We start from the raw sequence: 20,659 nt of genomic DNA, 5'->3' as shown, positions 1-20,659 counted from the left end.
ATCTGTAGTTCTTTACCTTCATACATGAAACTGAAGTTAGCTGGTTGCCATCCATTTCTAAAAACAACAATTTTGGTTTTGTCTGTATTTACCTCAATGTTCCATTTCTTACAATAGATTGATAGATTATCTAGTAATTTTTGTAATATTTCGGGAGACTTACTAAACAATACAGTGTCATCAGCGAAAAGAATTAAGTATATTAGAAAACCATTGAGTTGTACAACGTCATCACTAGCATTTACGGACATATCTTCTATAATATCATTGATGAAGAACAAAAATAATAAGGGAGACGATATAAGAATTGTGACTTTCTTACTTTCTTTATACAGAGTGCATGATCGTAAATTAATCAGATAAGCTGGAGGAGGGGTGGGGCTTCATATTAAAAGAAAAGAAAATAGCACTATCTTTTTGTGATAAATATATAATAGATCATAATACATTTACAGTAACAGACATAGATCATACGAGAAAATAAGCTCTTCAAAGCTCTACAGATCAGCGGCACTTTTAACAGTTTCTCGACGCGTGCCAAAAAAAAATAAAATAAAAAATGCAGTACCGGGTTTATACAGACAAATAATCATCTTTCGATTAAAATCAGAATTGCTTACTTACATAGTGTAAGCGGGAGGCGGGAATCTGACAAAAATAGTAACTAAGCGGGATCCGTGAACAGAACCCCCAATGAGACCCCCATTAGTTGTGGCTTATTTTGGTCTTTTAAGTTAGTTTCTTTCCCCTACATTACTTGATCGTTTTTGTAAAACAACAGCACTCCAGGTCTGACCGTATTTTACCAAGAAATAGACAAAATATTCAAAAACAAGGCTTAGAAAATTTAAATATTGGTATTGTTGTGATCCCGAGTAAATACTAAGATCAATATATACCTTGGATGGTCGTTCCTGCAGTCAGGAACGGCCAATTGCTCTTCTGGTGATAAAAGACGTCTGCATATAGCCATTAGTTTCAACCGAAAGAGGATGGTTTCTGGGAAGTTCTTCGGACATTGTAGATGGTCTGTCTGATGACCTAAAACTACCCCCCGGATACTACACTCCCCCCAGTTTTATGAATAAGGCCCCCTCTACTGATGGGGGCCCTGTGATTTTCGCCCAAAATCAATAAAATACTGAAATAATACCAAATTTAGAGAAAATATGCATCAATTTAAAAAAGTATATACCCTATCCCGCTAATAATTTTTAAAAGAATAAAACCTATCCCCCCAAACGGACCCTTTGTATCCATGGGTCTACTGATTAACTAAAAGCTAGTACAATGGGTTCCCAACCAATTGGGAACCCAGACAACTGTGAATTGTTCTTGTCTGGATCGTATACCAACTCTTCCCTGTCTTTATACAAACTAGAACCGGGCCATTTAGTGGCTGCATGTCCACTATATAGTTGGACCCAGGAAGTTGTGCTGATCCATTCTCCATCGTGAAGAGTTTGGTTTCATTTTTCCTCACTTGCACTGTCTTTATGCCTTTGTTTGGGTAGGGAATTCCAGGGTCCCACTGTCTTCTGTTGGGACCCGATCTAACTGTGCTCACACAAAAGACTGACGCCCCACTGTCTACTGGTGGCGGCTTCTGCTGATTAAAATACCTAGTGCCAACATTACCTGTTTTGAAAAGTAGCCCCAATCCCAAATCGGGGCTTTCTGGATTAATGTATACAGATTCCTGGTTGACCGGATTGTTACTTTCTGTTGCGGCTTTTCTGTCAGTTTCTCCCGTTGAGGAAGGGTCCTCAATTGGAGGTGAATGACTGTTTTCAGTATTGTCGGTCATTCCTCCGTCAACAACAGGAGTAGGGAAAACTGTGACTATCTTCTCATCATTGGCCCCTTCTACCAAGGTGGTATGTGCCTCACTGTCTGAGGTGGAGTCCCAACTTTCTTGGGCCTCCTCATCACTTGCCGAAGTTGTCTCTGTTGGGGCAGCAACCTTTTGAATGCTACTGTTATTCTCAATTGCCAAGATAGCTCCGTTGGGTCCCCTCACAATATTGGCTACTGGACCCTCCTGGTCTCCTGTGAGCAATGCTAAAGTATCCAAGTTGCCTTGGGGCACCTCACATTTCTCTACTAATGGTATGGCTGGGGTATCCACAATGAAGGAATACCCCTGGTTGGCCCTTATTTTCCAACAACCACTGTCCGAGTACTTTATTAAAGTGAACCTCCTGTCCACATCAACCGTGACCAGTTTATGAATATCAGGTAAGGAGTACCTGGCAAAGCCTGGGTCCCTTTTAAGGACTTCCTCAACTAATAAATACCCACCTGGGAGAAGGCTGTGGTCCAACCCCGGTGCACCATGCCTCAATATGTTCGCGAGACATTTTAATAAGTAGCAGTCCAATCCGCCTGAAGGAGTTGCCTCTTTGTCAGAAACAGAGCATTGCTCTGACTCGATCTCTGCTTTGACCTGTACTGACACACTGGGTTCTCTGTTCCCCTCTCTGTCTCTTGCACATACCCCTGGGCCAATTATAGCTATCTCCGCTACTCTTCCTTGGGGTACAGACTCTACTACTGAGAGGCCTAACTTTATTTGCGGGGACTCACTCCGGCCTCCTGAGTAGTCCCGTTTAAGTTTAATGGTACTGTTGCCGTTCTGCTTGACTGAATTGTGGAGGTAACAGTTCTATCCCTCCCCTGTAAATCCAGACAGTCCTTCTTAACATGTCCAGGCTTAAAACAATGGTAGCACACTCCCTCCCATGGAGGCCCTCTATCAGTGGAGGGACTCCCTGAGACAGACTTACCTCCATAGTTTGGGCATTCCATTTTGGAATGGCCCCTCTCCCCACAGTGGTGGCAACTTTCTGTCCCTGTTTGTCTGCCAGGTGAGCAGCTTCCTGTTATGGGGCTTGTGAGGAGTTGTTTGAATTGGTCCATCATGTCGTCTAATTTTTCGTTGACTTTACCAAGTTTGTTTTCAAACTTCTTATTAGACTTTTCTAACTCCACTTTCCATGTACTGGCTGGGGCCCTCTCAAGGGGCCCCCGATACTCACAGATGGCCTCATGGTGGTCTCCATACTGCCCATCAGTTACCTGCCTAACCTCACGCCTATTTGGCTTCCCATATATTGCCTGGGTATTATGTTGGAATAGCCGTATTTTATCTACGGCCTCCTCTATGCTTTGGGGCTGAAGGTTGGAGACTTGCACTCCCAACTGTTTGTTTTCAATACCCTGGCACAGCCGCATTACGGCTTGCTCATACATATATTCTTCAGGGAGGTTTCTAAATGCCCTGGTGGCCAAGGACAACACCCGATCAGCCCAGTCCTCAAGAGACTCCTCAGGGGCTTGCCGGGCATTGTTAAACTGGACCTTGGCAGTCTCAGGGAGTAACTTGAAACCAAAGCGCTTGTGAAGCTTCTCCACAAGCTCCTTATAACTCACCTCCCTGTCTCTTTCTGTTATAAGGGCAAAATATCCGCTGGCCTTTTCCTCAAGGCACCAGCAAAGTTGGTCCTTGCATTCCTGAGGACCCCATTCACAAACCTCTGCGTACCTTGCAAATTTTGTGAAAAAGGCCTGCCAGTTACCCTTTCCGTCATACTTAATATTTTTTGGGTCACTGGTAACTTTAAAGACGCCACCTAAAGTTCCTTGTGTCCCATCTCTGTTGTCAGGTGCCCTTGGGTTTTTTATAGGCCTGTCCTCATTATCTGGTACTGGGTAGGCCTGTTGTCCATAGCTCACCCCTGCGGTGACCCCTTGTGGGGGCACCACTGTATACCCTTGATTATACTGGTTATTGGGTTGCCTATCCCCATAGTCATGAGATGGGGTCTGCCTTGTGTCTGCACCCCTATTGTCTTGTCTCTTGCCATACTTACTACAGGCCATCTCATACTGTCCCCCACCAGTGTAAGCTGGTTGGGTACAGGGTGCTGACCCCTGACCTGCATAGTTGCATGCATGGCCCATTGGATGTGAAGGTGTGCCCCAATAGTTTGGGGTAAGTTTGTCCCATGCACTGTCTTTACCTGCAGGCCAATACGGCTTGTTCACAATACTACCCCTGTACATGTGATGAGGGGGACTACCTTGGTTTGGGTCACCAATATCATGGTGACTCCACTCTTTTTTCTGTAACTGTTCCCTGTAGCCCCCATCCAAATTCCCTGTGGGTTCAGATCTAGCATTAGCATCCCCGGGATACGGACTATTTTCAAGGAAGGCAGAGTCCATCTGCCTGCCTTGGGCCTGATGCGGTGGCCCAATATTTTGGCCACCTCCACTTGGGCTAAAGTCCAGCCTGGATAAGAGGCCCCTTGTTACTCGTAGGTGGGAGATTGTGGCCAAGTCTGACTCGGTTACAAAGCCCTTGCTCTCCCTAATGTCCATTATTTGCTCCCCAGTTTTTATGCCTATACCTGGGAGCTGGAGTAACTCTTGAAAGCTACAAGTGGTTAGGTTTACAACCGACATTTGTAACTGTAAATAACTCAACAACAATTTGTAACACAGTTTATTTATTTAAAGAATAACCAACAATAAACAACACACTTAAACCACAATTTATATATTTACTAACACAAATACTTCTGCTTCGGGTAACCCGTCCTTCTGGTCTGCGGTTATCGAAGTGAACAAAACGATAACAATACGACTGGTAACCCGTCCTTCTGGTCTGCGGTTATCAGAAGTAAACAAAACAATAACTTGTCGACTGGTAACCCGTTCTGGTCTGCAGTTACCGGTGACTAGTACCCAGCGGTCCCTTCAGGGTCAGCAAGGTAACCTGACGTCTACTTGCACAATCCTAAACAACCGTGAAGTATTCCTCCAAAATACTCCACGAGTGCCTGAAATGACTTATTCCCGTGCTGGAATAAACCAAATCACCTTTCCCCTCCTGCCTGAAATGACTTATTCCCGCGCTGGAATAAACCAAATCACCTTTCCCCTCCTGCCTTACTATTTTTTGCCGTACACTACCGGCACGGCAAAAACATAAAAAAATATCCCTGAAAGCAATAACACTACCCGCTTATTGCTCGCAGCGCCAATGTTGTGATCCCGAGTAAATACTAAGATCAATATATACCTTGGATGGTCGTTCCTGTAGTCAGGAACGGCCGATTGCTCTTCTGGTGATAAAAGACGTCTGCATATAGCCATTAGTTTCAACCGGAAGAGGATGGTTTCTGGGAAGTTCTTCGGACATTGTAGATGGTCTGTCTGATGACCTAAAACTACCCCCCGGATACTACAGTATGCACACATACTAACCTGTCAGCACAGACAATTATATTCTTGTTAACGCGCAAAACTTGTTTCTTCCACAGTGCGACAATCTTTACAATGTTGATGCAGAGACATATATATATATATATATATATATATATGTATATATGTCTGGTTGATAGTGGTGAAAACCTAGTCCAAATAATTATGACGTCTTGCAAGGCTATTTTCTGGGACGCTTTCCTCCGACGAAGCCGAAATGTGAAACCAAATCAACAAGAAGTCTAACATTTATTTTAGAACTGAAAATAAAATTGAAAATGGAAATGGGGAATGTGTCAAAGAGATAACAACCTGACAAAAGAGCAGATAACAGCCAAAGGTCACCAATGGGTCTTCAATGCAACGAGAAAATCCCACAACCTGAGGCTGGGGTGGATCCAGCCATTTAAAGGAGGGGTTCCTTACCCAGGACAAATGGGGGGGGGGGGGAGGGTGTCCAACTACATGTCCCCATTCAAATGCATTGATCGTCCAAAAAAAAAAGTGTTCCAACCCTCGGACCCTCCTGGATCTGTGCCTGTGAGGCATGCTTTAGCTTGCCATTAAACAAAAATGTATACTAGTTGAGTGATAATGAACGTCATACTAAACTCCTCAATATAAAAAAAAAGAAACTAAAATAAAAATCATACAAAGGTCACAAAGCCATAACTTCTGGCTCCTGACTTGGGGAAAAGTGCAAAATGCAGTGGGGTTAAAAGCCTTTACTGTAAATTCCTGAAATTACAATTATATAAATCATCTCACATCTTTTTGCATTTCTTAAAATTGGTCATATTAATAAATGCATGCAATATTTTCAGAAAATTTCAATATATAGGCTTTTAAAAGTCAATCATGATTATCATGATTATACTCGCACAATTCAATTAACACATGTGGTTCTCAAAACTAAGAGGTGTCTATGCTATTTATGACAACATTTTAATCAAGTATTTACAAAATATATTTAGTACTCTATGATTTTTAGGTTTTTAAGCATAAATATAGTGGGTCAGGATCTGCCAACTCTCACTGACTGACTGAGTACATGAATTCAACACTAGTTTTTTGGTGATGTTGGTGTTGCTTAGTGTTTTGTTTTGTTTTTCTTTTCTGCATCTTATGTTTTGCCTTGGCATTGTCAGTTTCTCTTTGTTTTTTATCCATAAAATTTTCATAATACTTTGGTGAATTATCTATTGATATAATTAAGTCCCTTTTTTATTTTTATAGATTTTGAATTACCCGGTATGCAATTTAAAGTTAGGGATTTTATTCATAAAAGGGGGGGATTTTTACAGTATACTATTAATAATGCTTTGAGTAATTTTCATGAAACTTGGTGAATCAGTTTTGTATAACATAATCATGATAATTTTCCTTTCAATTTTAAAAAAATCTGATTTATGTCATATATTGTACTATTGGGATTTGGATAGTCTCAAGAATGCTTTCACCAATTTTTATGAAACTTTGGTGAATTGTTTTTATATCTTGACATAAACTCCCTTTTCATTTTCATGACCCGTAGTGGAGGGGGCATTAAGTTTAACACTTGATTGTCTGTCTGTCTGTCCCAAAGTTGTTTTTTGTTCTCTTACAGTACTTTAGTTTGCCTCAACCAAATTTAATTAAAATTTTACAAAAGCTTGTTATCACAATACTCAAGATCAAGTTTGAATTTTGGTGATGTCAGTGTTACTGTACTAGAGTTATGCCCCTTTACAAATGGGGAAAAAATGCTGATTTTTTTTTATTCCCGTTCTTTAAACTTTAGTTTGTCTCAACCAAATGTTATGAAACTTATACTCAATGTTTATCACCACAAAATACAGATTAAGTTTGAATTTTGGTAGTGTCTCTTTTACTATTCTAGAGTTATGTTCTTTAAAAATGGAAAAATGATAAATTTTTCGTTTCCAGCCTCTAACCTAAGTTTACCTCAATCAAGTTTATTAAACTTTAAAACAATACTTATTACCACAAAATCAGATCAATTTCAAATTTTGATGTAAAACTTTTACCGTTCTTCAGTTATGTTCCTTTAAAACTTTGAAGAATATGCAAGCTGGAGTATCATCCACTATTTATCATGTATATCTTTGTATAAGATGCAGAGTTAAGGAACTTTAGTTGTTGGAAAGTTATTTAAAATCTGTCCGTTTTCAAACTTTGGAAGGTTTTAGAAATGTATTTGTTAAAAAATCACAGCCTTAAACTTATAGTCACATGAGATATCTCTAAATGGAGCCAAATTATCTTCATGTTTTATGTCAATGAATACCACTGTGTGTGCATGTCCTTTTTCTTGGAAAGGGGGGGGGGTCTTATTTGCGCAGTGCTCATAGTTTTTCTAGTTGATCATTAAAATTCATTTAAAGCATAAAGACCAACTAAAAGGGCAACAAGCTGATCAAGCACTCATGGTACAGATTTTTTATTAAACACACATTAATATACATCATGTACATTAAACAGCAAAAAAAATATTGATGCAAGATGTCATTCAATAATAACTTTTACTTTTTTATGTATAGGACAAGAACTATAGAAGATACAGAGAAATTATAAACAGCAGAAATGATAGGCAATTTAAAATTTGCAGAAGCCAAGTAAACCTAAATGGTAAGGCCACTTTTATTTTTAAAAAAGTTATTGAACTTGAAAGATGATTATCATGATTACTATAAAAATTAAAAAGATGTGGTTTATTAAATATGAAAACTATTGATCATGGCTTTGAGAAAGCAATTGTAGGCCTGTGACGACCTTCAATAATGAGAAAATCCGTACCCTATAGTCAAAGTAGGCAGCTATAAAAGACCCTCAGATGAAAAATTGAAACAATTAAAACTGTAAAACTAATTGCCTATTTTATAACAAAATAAATTACAAAAAATAAATATGACCAGTATGAAACAACAACAACAACCACTAAATTTTAGTGTCAGACTAAACTGACAAAAACTACAGGCTCTGAACTTTGGACAGGCACAATAGGAATACGGCAAGGTTATATAAAAATAAGATGTGGCATGATTGCCAATAAGACAACTCTCCACCAGACAACCAATGATGTAAATTTCCTGCAAACACAGACTGGACTACTGTAAACCAACTAATTTTTCGCGAATACTTTATTTTGCGTTTTATTTGTTCTAGTCTACATCACAGCTATTTATTTTTTTGTGATTTTTAAGTTTACTTAATGTGTTTTAATAAATGAATAAGGAAAGATATATATGAAAAACAGTCCCGACAATTTATATGCACATTATATTTCTAAATGCGAAAATAAATTGCTTGTGAAAATAAATCGCCCGCGAAAATTAGTTGGTTTACAGTAAGCAAGAAATTTATACATTTCCCTTAATTGAAAAGACACAAAGTTAAGTACTCACAGTAACTGACAGCTTAAGTTAAAAATCCATAAAAACTAATGCATGTAATAAAAAACAGGTTTATGAACACTCAACGCTACCCTGAATTTAGACAGTGGTTTAACAGCTCAACATATATATGTATAAAGAACAAACTGCCTCAACATGCTCAACTTGAAAGCTAGCTAGATTGATAAATGCACAAAATCAACTAATATAAGAACTATAGACAAAAGCATTCACAAGTAGGAAAGAAAATATATTTAAAATGTTAATAAGCATGACAAAATAAACTTTTATTGCTGTTTCTCTCTCCATTTATAACATTTTATTTGTTTATTTTGTGTATTTATAGGTGATCAGACATCTTGGTTTTCATGATCAATAGGTCATTACTGAACATGCTGAAGAGGAAACTTAAAGTTGAAATTTATCTAAATAGTGCGCAATTGGATTAATTTGAACTGGATTGTGTGCTTTCCTGCAAAAAAGAAATAGGAAATTTCATCATAATCACATGATAATGGCCATAAACAAAATGGAGTTTTATCATAGATTCACAAAAACACTATTGTATAAAAGCAACAACATATTATATATATTAGTCGAAAGAAAGGAGAAATGCAGAAAAAATACTATTTTGTTGTTGACAAAAGGAACACCAGTTTTATCCACTCGTTTACATCGCTCCCTCATATCAAGTATATGGAAGAAGATCATTGAAGAACAATTTGCAAAAATGTTTTCTCTTAGAATTGAAGGAAAATGTTTAGTGAATGGAATAATGTATTCACTGAATTCTTACGTAGTAGATTGAATAACTGTACACAAGCTGAAACAGAAGAAAATTTTAATTTAAAATAACAGGAAAAGACTTTAAAGTGTTTTTAATTATTATTATTTAATCTGCAAATATAAACAAATTCTTTAGAACACCACAAATGGTATGACATTCAAATTGGTTGCTTATTTATGTATTGGATTGAAACAATTACAAAGAAAACAAAATCCTTTGCTACAAATTTTTTTTATAAATCAAAGTTAAAGTTATATAAAAAGTAAGAACAATACCAGTCATACCTAGACCTAAACAAACAGGCTGTATTAATTTTCAATGTCATTAAAATGTTGAGTCAAACATTTATTAAAGTTTTAAATATCATTTGTATCAATTATTTAGTCTTGTAAAATTATATTCATACTGTTTGTATACGTGGTATAGTGAAGAAATGTTTAACTAGTAAAAATAAGGGAAAACATTTCCTTAAGGGAAATTTGGTGTTCAGAAATTTCCTTAGAGGAAATTTGAAGAACAATGATTTCCTTAGAGGAAATTTGTTGTCTTGAATTTTCCCTCAAGGGAAAGTGTTTGTCAAAAATTTCCTCACAGGAAAAAGTATTTCCTGCAAGGAAAATTTGAAGCTACAAATTTCCTCAAAGGAAAAAGAATTTCCTCAAAGGAAAAAGAATTTCCTCAAAGGAAAAAGAATTTCCTCAAAGGAAATAGAATTTCCTCAAAGGAAATATTTATGCAGCAAATTCCCTAAAGGAAATCTTTTTCCCTTGAGGAAAAAACAATTTCCCTTGAGGAAAAAACAATTTCCCTTGAGGAAAAATCTTTTTCCTTTAGGGAAATTTGATTTCCCTTGAGGAAAACTACTTTTCCTCTGAGGAAATTGTTGAAAAAAGGGGCATAACTTTTTCAACAGTGGTGCTAGAGCCAAATTTTTTTAGGACAAATATCAGGTAACCAATACCAACCAAGTTATCAACTTCATTTTGACTTAACTCCAAAAATTAAGGTGACAACTTTTGCACTCAGCGGAATTGCAAACTTGTCCCGGAGACTGTTTAAGGTTTATTGAACATGATGATTGCCGAGTGGCACGCGCCGATTAAAAAGCATTTTACTTCAAAATTACAATATCTTTTGATACCAAACTTTATAAATATGAGTTATATACTCATATCCTCTTATCTCCATGTTCTTTGGGGTCTCAAAACATAGTTTTAATGTCCTTAGTGCAAAAGCTTTCTTCTTAGTGCACTAAGAGGTCCTTTGTTGTATTTCTACACACCGGTAGAATTGTCTCCTGTCATAAACATTTAAGTATTACTTTGGATTCTAATGGTAAATTCTATACAATATAGAAAACGTTTTAAAGTGTGCAAGCACAAGAATAAATTTCTAAAAAAATTGAAATATATATTGACTAGGAATTATGATCTTATTCGCATACATTTATAAGATCAATTATGTAATATGCACATGCGTTATGGAATGACTGTACTAAACAAGATTCAAACAATCTGGAACATGTCGTTCAGTTGGAAGCAGGAAGATAAGTAACTGGGTTGCCTGTGTTTGCTAGTCCGGAAGTTATATATATATAATCAGTGGTACAGGCAGACATTTGCTAGTGGACAAAGAAAATTTTAAAAAGTTCAATATGTTCTATTCTTCACATAAAGTGGGACTGCCTCTACGATTTAATGCCATTTTTTTCCGTTAAAGATAGAATATCAGAAAATCCTTTTTTTCATCTACTACTATCGAATGAAATAGCCTAAACCCTGACATATGTACGTCCAGAAATATGAATATATTTATCTAACTTGACACAGACACAATTGCACGTCAATCTTTGTTATTAAGGACAGTTGATTGGATTGAAGTGATAGATTGTGGCAATATTAAAAATGAGATCCTATGAACAGACTTCAGATAGCTCTCAGTATTCGAATTTGATAAAAAAAAAATATTTATATCTTGTATTGTTTCAATATTAAAAGTGTTAGGTAACGTAGTTGAATTTTAGATTAAATTTGGGAAGTTGACGTGTTTACATGTATCCCCATTTGTTAGGTTATTCAACATGATGAATAAAAAATTATCAGCTGGTTTTAAGAGTTGCATATATTAACAAATTAAATTTATGATGCAGAATTATTTTTTTATTTGTGTTCCTCAACAGTGTTTGCTAAATTTGTTTCCCTCGAATCCCGAAAAGTAAAGAGTTTTTCATACGTGTAAATCCAGAATTCACACAAACGACGTTCATGAATGGTCTGTTCAAGGGTTTAGTTTCACTTTTCAAAATATTTCAGACACGTAAATAATACAGGCTATTAGTGCTAGCTTTACAAAGAAAATATCCACTGACATGCATAATATCTAATGCCATGGGTCACGTATGGACTGTCTTATTTTATAGGAATGCCCATGTGGCACATCAAAGTTAAAATTGATTTAACCATTGTGCTTTAGAATTGCAACAAATCTTCAATTCACTTGAATACATTAACCTGTTATCTTGTCGACTTTACAGCTAATTTCCTAATGCTTGTAGAGTAAAACTTTGGTAGGCTTGCTTGCTCTGTTTGTATAAACATGAATTCAAGCTTTGTAAATAACATTGACATCTTCAAACAATATAGAGGCATATTTTAATCTGTATATATTATATTTAAATTTGATTGGAAATTATCCAAATTACAATTGTAAATGATACAAACTAAGCAATCAAGCTAACCAAAGTCTCGCTTTACATGCATTAGGAAATCAGCTGTAAAGCAAACATATAGATAGCCGCTATATCCTGAGAAAAGACCACGATGAAATTTGAAAGTTAAACAAATCTTAGTTTTCACGGGAACGAATATTTTGTTAAAACGTTGTAGTGATCAGATCATCAATGACGTAATTTAAAAAATAAGACGACAAGGTCGGAAATAGTTCTAGAGGTCTAATAGCAAGAAAGTCTCCTCACTCAGTTTGTGGTTATGTGTTGGTGGTGGATAGAGTCACACCGACTTACAATTGACTATTTGCGGTTACAATTAAAGATCGTTGTCGAAATCAACACTAGGGAGATACCATTAAATTTTTACAGAGTAGGGGTGGGGGAGTTTTGGTCAATATGAAAAATGTTGTCCTGCATTTTTCTTTCACTGTAATCTAAATGTAAATGTAGTCCTGTTTTTTTTTTTATTTTACACTCTATTCTGTCTTGCCTTTCTTAGTTATTAATGTATCCTGACTTGTTTTTCATAAGTTCATCATGATTTTCTTTTTGGCAAGATGGCCATACTGCCTTTTTTCTCTTAACTCCTGTCATGCCTTTTTTCTTTTCAATTTTCATACGTCAGACAAACTTCTTCGTGCATGTGACTTCATATATATATATATTTCAAAAGGGATAAGACATGTCTTAATTGATAAGTTCTACATTGCATTTAAAACATCCATTGACAGAACATTGTATAATTAGAAATCATTGTCCGCTGTTGGAAGTTCAGTTTCGCCATTTTTCGTGCTTGTCATAAGACGGAATTTCCGGGGTTTCGATTGTTAAACTCGTTAAATCAAATAACGAACATATTCCATCTCAACCTGAAAAAGAGTGGCTCATTTACATTAATTTTATCAATGATTATCGTTTTTGAGCTGTTGTACTTTCAATGCTATTTATAAACGCCGAGTAAAATTTTAAATGTTTGGTATACAAATTTTTAATTATTCATCTTTAAAAATATTCAGAGGACAATGGGACATATCGAAGAATCTTTGAATTCTGACGAAAATTATAGTGTTTTTCTATCTTTCAACAGAGTTCATAAAAAAAACAAGCGTTTTTCTCAACTTTGACAACCTCATTCTGTATCAGATCTTGGCAGTATTTTCCAACGGCAATTTTCAAAGTGCTTAGACAATTCCAGTGCACCGTTTCGATTCAAATATGATGTAATGGTATAGAAAAACCTTGCAGTTTTGTAACTGTTGACAAAAACATGCTGCATTTTAGAAAAATGGCTGTTAAGATTTTTGCCGTAGGGATGTGACTGAGTGTTTTTGTTTACAATTATTTCCCATTCTTTCCCTAGTGCAAATCTGCAATAATTATTGTATCATCATGTTGTTTGATTTTCACATTATAACAAAACTGAGAATACAACGGATGAATTTATAGTTAGCTGTTTAATGTTCAGTGGCAACTATTAGATGTATCATTAGGAGGACATTTACAATGTTAATATAATAAAATTAGATGTATGTTTCATTATAATACGTTATTTTGATTGGCTACACTGCAATATTGCCTTATTCCTTAATCAATTTCATTACACAATAAAATCTACCATTCATGATGACACGAGGTCCCACAATATAGTGCAGAGGTAAATAAAAACTTGGTAGAAATCGTGTTTTCATGATCCTAGCTAAACAATGTATTTATAAGTATTGAATGCTTCTTTTTGTAACTTCATAGGGTTGTAAAAGCATTGACCGTGTGCAATTTTTTAGAATGAAAAATGTACTTCGGTCAACGTTTTTACACCCCAATGAAGTTACAAAGAGAAGCATTCAATACTTATAAATACATTGTTTAGCTAGGATCATGAAAACACGATTTCTACCAAGTTTTAAGCATTCAATAAATATATATAAACAAGGACATCCTGTGTTAAGCAAACATGTGTATCACGGCACAAGAGATCACCTATAGACCGTGTATATCATATGTATATTTAGGGTGGGTTGCTCCGAATAAAGGAGATATAGATACTGGAAAATAAATAAAAAAAATAAAAATTTAGAACAGTGTATAACGGGCAAAATAAAGATCAGAGGAAAATGGTATAAGAAAATTAAAGAATAGAGGGAGTGGTCTAGTTTTTTGCCAGACAAATGTTGATGATTATTTAAAGTCAAGTGCATTGATAGGATAAATAATACACAATCGTTTGTACATTGGTAGGGATTTATGTTTAGAATTGATGAGGCACATATGAGAAATTGTTTTTATTTGAAACTTTTCGAATAATTGTTTTTTTTTCTCGTCTGATTTTAAAATGAATAAAAAATATCTTTAATCTAAAAACATATGGTTTAATTACGACATTTAGATAAAACTGCTATTCAGTCGATTTTAAAATACATGCTATAAAAGAAAATACATAAAAATACTTAACAAATTTAAACAAAAAGTCAACCATAAGACCCCGAATATACTATTTTAAGAACATTAGATTAATTCCGAATTCCATCTAAAATACATTGTACATTTAAAGAAAAAAAATGGTGATTCCTTAGGCTATTTAAAAAAAATGACTGAATTCTCTGCAGACTGTAGTTTACTCGCTCATTCATCAAGTACGTATTTCTACGGCTAAAGCAAATCATAATTGTATCTTTTAATTTGTTTAAATTTATTTCAGTGTTTATTTTTCAAACTTTTTATGTAAATAATGTTGGATAAAGATCGAGTCAGATTGAATTATTATCTATTAAATTATTAATTAAAAACTAAAACATGTATCCAATCTAAATTTTACACATATTATCACCTATATTAAAAGATTAAACAGAACACAATTTTTGTTTTTTATTTAAAAAAAACATGTACGCTAAACTATGCACGCCAAGAAACGATGTACGCTTAAACAATACGATATACGCTAAACGAAACGATGTACGCTAAACGATACGGTATACGTTAAATGAAACGATGTACGCAAAATCATACGATGTACGATAGAAGGGCGCTGATGTTATCGTTTATGGTATGGTTTATGGTACATGGTATCGTTTGTACATCATTCGTTCAGCGTCCGTACAACGTTCGGTCAGCGTTTCGTTTGCATTCGTACATCGTTCGGGAAGCGTACGTACATCGTTCGGGAAGCGTACGTACATCGTTCGGGCATCGTCCGTACATGGTTCGGGCATCGTTCGTATTGTTAACTCTTACGTTACACGGACTGTAACATACAGGTTCATGGTTGGATCCCGTTCGGGGGAGATTAATGACAGAGACAGATTTTTCAGCTCTTTCTTGACACCATTTTCGAGTATTGTATTGAGAAACGATGCAAGTCCGTCAGATGGAACGATGCATGACTGTCCTATGTTAAGAGAGAGACATATCTCTTGCACGTAACAGAAAACCATGCACATTTCGAAAAAGAACAGGTCAATGCCGTTACAAGGTAGCACCTGCAAAGTGAAAGGGATTAATTAATATAAGTTGCAATAACTTGTTTCCAGTCCACTATAAATAAATAGGTTTAAACTAATCAATCGAAAACATTCGCGTATTCATACAACAGAACCAGGTGCAGAATATTTTCGCCGTGTTGAAGGCCCACTGGTAGCCTTTGATTGTTTTCTGCACTTTGGTTTGTTTGTTGTCTCTTTGACAAATTCGCCTTTTTATCCTCAATTTTATACATGTTCAGTCCATGAGTAATTTGTTTAAACAATTTCCAAATAAATACTCAATAATCCTTGATTGTGCTGTTTACTATTTTGTCGTCGATACTTTCATTCCCGACTCCGAACTCCTCAAAAAAATATTAAGGAAGTAAATCAAATAACATTAAATAGTTCATTAATTTTATGTTATAATCATTTGTCATATGTGATTAAGGTAAATCATACGTATAAGTTTCCCGAGATAGAATTTGCTTATGCTTCGCCATAATGAAGAATTTACTATGCTCTTTTCGAAAATATAATAAAAATGCTAGGTCATTGTGTTTTTTTTTTTTTTGAAGTTGTGAGTTGTTTACAATTGCCTAAATTTGCTTTCTATATTTATCCTTAAAGGTGAGAGAGAGCGAAATCATCTAATTAGTGAAGACTATTTTTGACCTTAATAATGTCTTAAGTTTCGAAGACAAAACTATCTCACTGATGTATACATGTATAAGTATAGCAATAAGTTACCAAGTATCTATGTGTTGTTTTTTCAAAATGGAATAATGTATCATCAGACTAAATAAATATCCAGTGCTAATGAACTATTTATTAAATAGAGAATAATACATGGCAAAATCCGTATCATATGCCGTATCATCCCGAGATACCAATATCAGCCGGAGGGCCTTCAGGCCCGAGGGATGATATTGGTCGAGGGAACATACACTTTAGTCGAAAAAACGAGACATAGCGATTCTATATTCCGTCGGCGTCGGCGGCGTCCACAAATATTCAAAGTAATAATTTAAATTTTTTTTAAATTTTAATAACTTTCTTAAACGATACTGGATTTCTACCAAACTTGAACAGAAGCTTGTTTATGATAAGATAGTATTCAGAAGTAAATTTTGTAAAAATGAAATTCAATTTTTCCGTATTTTACTTTTAAATGGACTTAGTTTTTTTGCCAGAAAATATTACATTCACTCTGTGGTTAAAGTTTTTCAAATTTTAATAACTTTCCTATACTATTTTGGATTTGTACCAAACTTGGACAGAAGCTTGTTCATGATCAAAAGCTAGTATCTAGAAGGAAATTTTGTTAATTTTTTTTTACTTGTGTAACTGTATTTTACTTATAAATGGACTTAGTTTTTCTTCCAATTAACATTACATACAGTCTGCAGCTAAAGTTTTTAAAACATTTATTAGAATCATAAACTATCCTGGATTTTTACCAATCTTGGACAGAAGCTTCTTACAGTCAAAAGATAGTATCTAAAAGAATATTTTTAGATAATTTTCCTCACTTTTGTTGAGCCTATGATTAACAGCAAAAGTAGGCGGGACACTGGGTTCCGTGGAACCTTTACAAATTTTCATATATTTCAACAGGAAAATATATATGAACTGCTTTCTGATCCCAAGCACCTGGGTTACCTTCAGTTCTACTTTTGTCTTATTTTAAAAGCTTTAAAAGAACTGCTCAATTACTCATCCGAAGCACCTGGGTGTAACAATTTTGCGTGCTGTTATTTTAAAAATATTTTGTTTATTGTATTTTTGTTTGTGTGTTTTGTATGGTATTTCATTGAGTTCTTTTTATAGTTTCTTTTCGTGTGTCAGGGATGTGATAAAGAGAGTGATAAAGGGTGCGCATCAAAGTTGTGCGATATGGATTTAACAGCAGGTTTTTATGAAATATTCAGAACTACCATATTTACTGTATTTACTACTAAATGTATGATAGAACTAATATATAATATGACAATAGAAATATTACATTAGAAAAACTGTGGACTAACAGCTGTATACACATAATTAACATTAAGAGTTATCCCCCTTTTAACGTATAAATGAAAATTAATATACAGAAAACTTGGGGGATAAGATAAAATTTGATGATAAAAGTATCCATTTTTGTCTAAAAGTTCAAATACAGATGCAAACCGACTGTAGTCCCAAGTTAGTTTCTCCTTTTATTGTCAGTACAACAGAAAATGATCATACAAAATCGTTCAAATTATAATGGCATATCGTTATTCTAAACTGTTTTCCAAAATTGATCGCCCTGAAGATCACAAAAAACATTTTATTAAGATAAAGTATGTCAATAAAGGTTTTGATTTTGTAAATATTGCCGGTATTTTTAACGACCATTCTGTTAAAGAGCAAATTCCTGAATGTTTGATAATACTGAGTTCCCTCTTATTTGTTATATTTACAAGAAATCTACCTGGAAATATGTGTTTAATTATAGCCAATTGTGTAAAGATGTTAATATCAATGAAAATACACATACTTCATGTAATTGCAGTAATTCCGCATTCATTTATGGACTCATTTCCCATGTTATGACAGGAGATCTTAACATCTTAACATCGTTCAAGGCCGAGAGTTAAACTCATTCCACAGTAAAGGACCTAAATATCGTCCTCCGTCAAATATTAATTGGAACGAGTGTCGTAATATCATCCACAACTCATTCCGTACTTACTGTTTGAAATGGATAAAACGGGAAAAAGCTGGCAAAAAATCTTGGGACTCTTTTTTTAATTCCGTATTGAACATAGTTGATATACGTATTCATCATTTTAAAGAACATTTTTATCTTAACAATACCCACAATTAATCTATTTCTCGTATCAAACATAAACTAAAAGAACTATCCAAGGAATTTGTTTTTGTCCTGGCCAACAAAGCTGCTAATAATATTATTATTGATTGACGTAAATTTTACATTCAGGTTCTACAAAAAGAAATCACCAATTCACCAACATCCCAATTGATTCCATTTTCAGAAAACGACACCTGCAACAAACATAAACTTTTAGCTACCACTTTACAAGCAGAACCAAAAGCAATGAAAGTCCCAACTATGTATTGGCTTCCGAAAATACACAAAACACCTTACAAATATAGATTTATTTGGTCTCCCAGCCATTGGTCCACTACTAAATTGTCTATTCTACCTACACTTGGTACAGGGGTAAATTCAGTAAATACATATACGTCATCAGGGACCGCCCATTCGGGGGAGAGCTTTCTGTCTAAAAGTGAAGTCATATGGTCTTCTGATTGGTAGATAATGTTTGTAATAAATATTTTATGGTAGATGGATCAAAACTAGAGTTGAAAAAAAATAAAAAATAAATGCTGAATGTACTATTTTTTTTTCCCTACAGGGTTGAAAAGTAATGGGGGTCAGTATAGGAATTCAGTGCGAATCTACATTGTTTGTAAACAAGGCCATGTGAATGACCAAAAATGCCGCATGACCCTATGTTTTTATTGTTACAAAAGATAGGGCTACATTTGTACTTTCATGAATGACTTATGAAAGTTTTTAATTTCTAAAGGTAAATCAGGTATAAATTTATTTCCACACATAGATTAGCATTAAAGTCAATGGGAGATTTTTTACTGAATTTACCCCTATAGGAAAATATGCACTTTTTCACTGTACTTGTCCAAGGCCACACAATAATCACAAAACTCATTTCCTGTAAATGTTAATGTAATGGAAGGACTTTGGAACCTTTTGAAGTTGCTTTTTACACAAATTTCAATCTTTAACTACGGCTATCCAGGATACACTCAGTGTACTGTGAGAGAAGCATGGAGTATATGGTAAAAATCAGTTTTTGTGTCCAGATTGAAAGAAACAATAGAAATTACACTTGAGAGTTATGATATCAATGAAAGGCATAAATATTCTCCCCATTTACATCATATTTTGCACATATTTCTCCTCATAATGTATAAAATCATATGAAAAAAATGGATTACCTCCCTTTGACATAGGTTTTTTTTTAGCTGTGTTTCCCATGTTAAGTTGTAGAACAAGTGGTAAATAAGCACTTTTCTAGTATTTAAACACTCGAATAATCTAACCGCATGAAGGTATTCATTTATTTTTACATAACGCATTGCGTTTCTTTATTTAAAGAATATACTAGACAACTTTTCATGATTACATGTCCTTCATCTATGAAACAAGTGTTGAAATGTTTGTAATTGGATTTTTATGTTAAATAATGGCTTTTAAATATTCTAAATTGTTACTTGAATCTCCCAAATGTAAAGTTTGATCATACCTAATCTTATTTTTTCATATTTGGCACTTTTTTCTACTTCAGTTCTGGCTGTCTAGTTTTGGCAAAGAACCCATCCTGATGTTGGGGTAACAGGAATTTCTGCAGAGTGATTGTCAATGACATTTTGTGAAACTTACAAGTACTTAAAACACAGATTTAGTATAATGAAACATAATTGTTGTTTTATTTGGTATGAAACTGCTTAAAAAAGCCTTTGAAAAGTATTTTTGTGGTCTTTTCATGGTATGTAATTAAAAACCTCCATATAAGGAAAAATCTAACTAAGAGTACACCAAGACTTTAGTTTCTAGATGTACTTGCAATACTGGTCAAAGCAAACACAGAAAACAATTCATATTTATTAAACATAGTATTTTACACCATTCTTTTGAAAACAGTCAATGCGCAACTTTATATACCAAAAATACATTGGCCGCAGTATGGGCTGTAGTATAAATTTTGCTCTATCTTTACAAATTCAGCATTTATGAAGTTTGTATTGAAACTGGAACTTGGAAATTGGATACATTACATTTTTATTACAAAAAAAGTTGGAAAAGAAGTAAAAAAGTCCCTTATAGGGGTAAATTCAGTAAATAAATATACGTCATCAGGGACCGCCCATTTGGGGGAGAGCTTTCTGTCTAAAAGTGAAGTCATGCGCTCTTCTGATTGGTAGATAATGTTTGTAATCAATATTTTATGGTAGA

General features: G+C 34.7%; 1 protein-coding gene across 1 annotated transcript in view; it reads left to right on the top strand.

The window, feature by feature from the left end:
- The window catches only part of LOC139486028 (uncharacterized), a 308,560-nt gene that overhangs the window by 102,662 nt on the left and 185,239 nt on the right, over positions 1–20,659 (top strand). The window lies entirely within an intron of this gene.

Source organism: Mytilus edulis, chromosome 8, assembly GCF_963676685.1.
Source record: "Mytilus edulis chromosome 8, xbMytEdul2.2, whole genome shotgun sequence".
Lineage (NCBI taxonomy): Eukaryota > Metazoa > Mollusca > Bivalvia > Mytilida > Mytilidae > Mytilus > Mytilus edulis.
Note: the sequence above shows the minus strand (reverse complement) of the source record. Positions and strands in the feature narration are given on the sequence as shown.